Source organism: Acomys minous, assembly GCF_964271855.1.
Source record: "Acomys minous genome assembly, chromosome: 10".
NCBI classification, from domain to species: Eukaryota; Metazoa; Chordata; class Mammalia; order Rodentia; family Muridae; genus Acomys; species Acomys minous.
In genome coordinates this window covers 29,137,291-29,143,290 of record NC_140491.1, presented here as the reverse complement: position 1 = coordinate 29,143,290, position 6,000 = coordinate 29,137,291, and the positions used below count along the sequence as shown (strand labels likewise).

General features: G+C 43.3%; 1 long non-coding RNA gene across 1 annotated transcript in view; it reads left to right on the top strand.

Annotated features, from left to right (window-relative positions):
- The first annotated feature begins 759 nt into the window (after positions 1-759).
- The window catches only part of LOC311606711, a 149,691-nt gene continuing 144,450 nt past the window's right edge, over positions 760-6,000 (top strand). Inside the window, exon 1 of the long non-coding RNA XR_014782417.1 lies at positions 760-815. This is a non-coding gene — a long non-coding RNA (uncharacterized lncRNA). The remainder of the gene's footprint in view (positions 816-6,000) is intronic.

Below are 6,000 nucleotides of genomic sequence, written 5' to 3'. Positions count from 1 at the left end.
ACACCAGAAACTAAGAAAACACATTCTGTTTTCCCCGGTGCTTAGCAATGATCCGTGTCTAAACTTGTTTACATTGCCAACTTAATACAATCTGGGAAGGGAGGGAGAAACTCCACTGAAAACTTGCCTCCATCAGATTGTCTTCCATGGGCATGCCTGTAAGCAATTGTCCTAATGGCGAATTACTGTGGGAGGGCCCAGTCCACTGTGGGCAGTGCCATTCCTATGCAAGTGAACGTGGGCTGTATAAGAATGCTAGTTGAAGGAACCGGAGAGTGAGCTTTCTTGCATGATTTCTGCTCCAGTTCCTCCTTGACTTCTTTAAATGATGGACTGTGACCTGGAAGTGTAAGATGAAATAAGCTCCTTTCACCCCAAGTTACTTTTGGTTATGGTGCTTGTCAGGGCACCAGGAAAAATAACTAGAGCAATCCACTTATTCTGTAGTCTTGGAGTTAACATTTGTCCACACATAGACTTTAGAAGTCACCCTTTTTTTTTTCCTTTGTCATGTTGAACAAGTGCCTTTGTGCTCTTTTGACAGCCTGCATCTCACAGAGCGGTGTCAAAGATTTTTCTCTTCTACTTTTCAGAGTGGTAGGGGAACGTGTCCTGTGTGCTGAGTCTTAAAGTATCTGTGGTTTTGAAGCAGAGCCTCTGAGTTCAAGTTGGTGCTCTTCTTTGTCTTCTTAGGTCTACATGTGAGCCATGAGTACTCCTGAAATAGTGATGAAATGCTGCACTCCCCAGGGTGTTCATAAACCTTGACTTGTCTCCTTGCCTTTGACTTTGGGGTTTCAGTCCTTCCTTTTACAGTAAGTACTGTCTATTAGTATAAGTTAAATACTGTCCCTCTGGGACATTCTCAAAGTTTAACTGCTGGGATCTGTGAAGATGGTCTTATCCCTAAACTAGGTCTTTGCACCCTACCAAGTTTTAGTTAAGTTAAGGTGGGCCTTAATCCAGTGTGGCTATGCCTTTATATTAAAGTTCATTTGGACATGGACACTCATAGAACAGACAATATGAAGGCATAGGTAGCAGAGAGTTGAGTATTATGTGGAATCAAGGTCGCCCAATTCTGGGTGACAAAACAGGACCAGGATCTCTCTAGCAGAAGTACCCACCCTGACCACAAATCAATGTCAGTCTCTAGCCTTGAGGACCGTGCCAAATGCCCTTTCTGTCTCTTAAGCAACTCAACTGGTGCTACCTAGTTATAGCAACCACAAAATAGTGGACAGTTTTCCCATTGTTGACTTTCTAAGATTAATGCAACTTCACCCGGAAGGCCTTTCTCATATATTTCCAAAGTTGCCTCCAATTTATGCTGTGTATTATCTCAACTGGCTACTACTCTCCTTATGAGCATATGCAAACATGATTTTATATAATTATTTCTCAACTGTGGAGTCAGCACACTTGAGAGTCAGAGTCCACAGTAACAGATGAAATGGTACCATAGATGTACACAGCCATGGAGGCAGCATATGGTTTTGGCTGATTTCCAAAGTCTTGATACAGTGGTACCCAAAGGGGTTCAAAAGGACACTTTCTGTGAAGCCACAGAGAGAAGCCAGATATGAAAGTATCAGAAAAGAAAAAAGAAGCAGAGAAGAGTAGAGTTGAGGTTAGTATAACAAGTGAAAACAGGGCTGGGAGATGACTCCAAGGCTAAGCAAGCATGCTACATAAGCATGAAGACATTGGGCCCAGTTCCTAGTAGCCCCCACAATAGCACCAGAGTGGCCAAATGGGAGAAGAGTCCCAGTGTTGTGGCAGGCAGAGATGGAGATCTCCAGCTGCCAGCAGCTGTAAGCCTAGCTCCATCTTCAGTGAGAGACCCTGTCTCAAGGGAATAAGATGGAGAGTGATAACTCAGGATACCTCTTCCTCTGGCCTCTGTAAATATACTCAGGTATGTGCAAACACACACATGTAAACATACCACACAACACACACACACACACACACAAACTTACATACACACATGGATAAAAATATGAAAATGCAGTGTATCTCAATGATGTCTTCAGGGTAACCGTTTGATAGCTGCCATCACACTTTCTTTCCTACTTGACCCCTTTGGGTACCACTGTGGCCAGATTTTAAAAATCAACCAAAGACACGTGCTGTCTCCATGGATGTGTGCATCCATGGTTCCTTTTCACCTGCAACTGTGGAGTCTTTGACTTTCAAGTGTGCTGATTCCAGGATCTACTAAAAATAAATGTTTGCCTTATTGACATGCTGGCTCATTTTCAAATTGCTTTTTTAAAGAACACCAGAGTCTTTTCTGCAGCTGAGGTTTGTGTAACCTTTATCGATCTTATTTTACTTCTAATTACACGCGTTCTTCATTTGTAGCTACCAGAAGCTCTTGTCACCGATCCTGTCAAATTTGATCCATGACACTTTAATTATTGTAATCTTTTTTTCCTGCAGTAGGTATCAAGGTTGTCCATATCCATTTTTGTTAGCCTGATTCCTTATGTAAAGAAATGAGAAGTTGAGTTTTAAGACTATGGCTTTGAGCTGCGGTCTCCATGCAGGCTCTTTTGGATGTCTGCAGATATGTGTGTGTGTGCACACTCGTGTGTGTGTGTGTGTGTGTGTGTGTGTGTGTGTGTGTGTGTGCGCGTGCATGCATAGGTTTGAGTGTGCATATGGAGGCCAGCATAATACCTTGGCTGTCATTCCTCAGCTGCCAACCAACTTGTGTTTTTGAGACACAGTGTATGGGTGTGCCAAGGGGGCTGAAGTGTAGAGTAGGTGTGAGATAGATTTGTGTGTGTGCATGTGTGGTGAGGCAAGGGGTCAGTAAATGAAGCAAGCTCTGTACTTCACAGCTCTTTGTCAGTCACTAACTCTGCAACCAACCTCAGCCTTATCTATCGCTCTTGGCCATTGTATAACTTAAAAAGATAACTGGTCAAACAAACAAACAAACAAACAAAATAAATAAATAAAAACCCTTTGGATTACTGATCTTATGCAGATGCCCAATACATCACAATTGAAAGTGTTTCCTCCATTCTGTTACCAAGCATGGACCTCTTTGGTTGTGGGTTTGGGCATCTTCGGTGAAGTTTTCATAGTTGCATGGCTTGTCTTCCTGGTTTTCCTGGGATGTTGGAGTCCCTATAGCTTGGGGATCCCATCCTGAGATTCTGGAGGGCTGCAGGAAAAGGGGGCTGAAAGAGAGGGAACCGACACACCTTTAAAATGGAGGAGACCATGCCTTACAGTGTTCTGCAAGTCATGGAGATGCCTCAAGGTCCTTAATGGTAGGCATACATGTTCACATAACCATGGTTTCCCCACAGCTGGCAGGCTCCTCCATGGTCCTGACCTTTGGCAGGCCTTGCAGTAAGGAGAGTGTAGGGTTGTAAGAAGCAGAAACAGAGCTGCCTTGTGGGACCTCTTAAGATATTCAGGAAGATTTTATTTCATATTGAAGAATATAGGAATATGCTGTACTATATTCCTACCTGGTCTTCCTCTCCGCTCTCTAGCTGTCTATCTCCCAGAACCCCAAGGGAAGATGCGATAAATATGCTATGTCAATGATGCAGCAGAGAAGTATTATTGGAGACATGGGTGATTTGGGACTACATGATAGGAAGCAAGGAACATGGTTGGTGAGCAGAGGAGAAGGTTGGCTTCTTCCCCCTATGCCTGCCATGGTCAATCTAAAATGACTTACTATTCCTTTTTGAAAACCTTTGCCATTCATGTAGTGCTTTTCCTTCTCAGGTCCATTCCTCCAAATCTAGTAGTGGCAATGTACCATTCTGCTACCCATGTACTTACACTTTCTTAAAAGCTTGTCCAGCCCTTTGTAATTTTTTTCATTAGGATGCTATCTACATTCCTATTTTGGATGTGCTTTTCTATGGCTAATGTAGAACTGTTGCTAGGAGAAACACTCATTTCCAAGGCCATCCGTTCTTTTCCTCTTGTTTCAAGGTGGGTTATATATCTTATTTCAACCAAGGGAAGATGAGGCTCAGTGGAGCGTGTTCTGGGTGCATTCCGTGCTCTGGACCATTTCCAGGGCCATTCTCCAGACTGTGGCTCATGATGCTGTCACATGTTATGGAAGAAAGCCTCAAAGGTCATGAACTGAGGCTGATTCCAAGAATCCATGTGGTGGAGGAGAAGAGCCTGACCTGGAAGGTTAGTGAAAAACTACATTGTGACATGGTAAGCTGCTGAGCCTGGGCACTGCTTCCTCACTTAGTCTCTCTTGAGTGACAGAAAGATGCTATTTCTATTGTACCTGCTACATTCTGTTTCCTTGGATACAGTACTTCTGATCTCTACACTAAAACTTTAATATGACATTTATCGACACTTTGTGGATGAGGAAGTGTAGGCCCAGCATGTTGCTCTTAACTCACACTGCTATTGTGGACCGAATTGTGTCTTCCAAAAAAGTATACTGAAGCCTCACTTTCCTGCTCTCCAGAATCTGAATGGGTTCGGAAGAGCCTTTTAAAAAGTAATCAGTGTTAACTAAAGCCTTTGTATCTTCATAATATGCCTGATGTCCTTCTAAGATAAGGAAGTGTAGGGTAGGTATGAGATAGATTTGTGTGTGTGCATGTACGGTGAGGCAAGGGGTCAGTAAATGAAGCAAGCTCTGTACTTCACAGCTCTTTGTCAGTCACTAACTCTGCAACCAACCTCAGCCTTATCTATCGCTCTTGGCCTCCACCTACAGAAGGGAGACCATGTGAGGCTGTGAGGACTCAGAGGGGGAAGAAGCGAAGATCCAAGCCTGCCCACATCTTGATCTTATACTTTCAGTTTAGGACACCACAGGGAATTAATCTTGCTGTTTGTGCCTCCCAAACGTGTCTTCTCCTTACACACTCCCTGTACTTTCTTTGCCAGCCCTCTTTCTTCCCCACACTCGGGCAACATTCCATCATGATATCCTGCAGTTAGGGTTCCTACCGCTGTTTTCCAGAAGGAGAGCTTCAGCTCTGAGGCAACATGAGTTCCCAGAGGTATCAGTGTGCTGTCCTGTAATTCTACCAAACCTCAAAGGACATTGGAGCTCAAGGAGGAGATGTGGAGTGCCTTGTCCATGGGCACCTAAAACCTGGTCTTTTGACCTTGATGTCACTTCTTTGCCTCACAGAGTAAGCAGAGTAAATCACTTTGCAAAAGACAACACCTCCTAGGTGCTATGAATTGTACAATGTTCTCATATTACAAAGGATCCCAGGATGCCTAGAGAGATGAAGGAATGATAACGAGAGATGCGTGAACTTCTGCTGGGGTCTGGGGATGTAAATGAGCCAGATTTGGGTAGATCAAGTAGGGAAGAAAAAGGGGATGATAATCATACCAGGCAAGGAGGCGGCGGGGTGGAGGTGGGGATGCTGTGGACAGCAATGGAGCCCTGGTGTCTTTGTTTTTGAGGCACTCATCTGAGCAATGCTGGAGTCAGCCTCCAGCTTTCAAGGTCTCATTTTGCATTCATCTCTGGATGCCTTTCATTTGCACAAAACACCGTTACCTACAGTTAGAGTGAGGCACCCAGAGGTCATTCTGGTTGTATGACCTTGGGCAAATCTTTTAATCTCCTGATGCTCAACGTTCTTTTCAAGAAAATAGCAGTAATCAATACATCGTAGGCCTGATGAGAAAATTAAGCATTTTAAATGTCTGATATGAAATTTAAGACATCATATATGTGATGCATCAATTCTGATTCCCCTGCCTTCACATCAATTTTCTATCCCTGGGATGTACATAACACTTCAGTTGTTGAGCTCTCCGGGTAGTTGTTGGGGTTAAATTAGGTGATCTATTTTCAGGCAACTAAAAGATTTTAAACTGTTAGAGTACGTGTAAGGTTATAACAGTTACTCTCTTTCTGTTATTATGTCCCAAAACACTGAACGTGAAATTTGCTCACTAAAGCTTATTGAATCGAGTTCTATTAAATCAAATTCTCTTGCTTACATTTTGTTTTTTTTTCAAGCA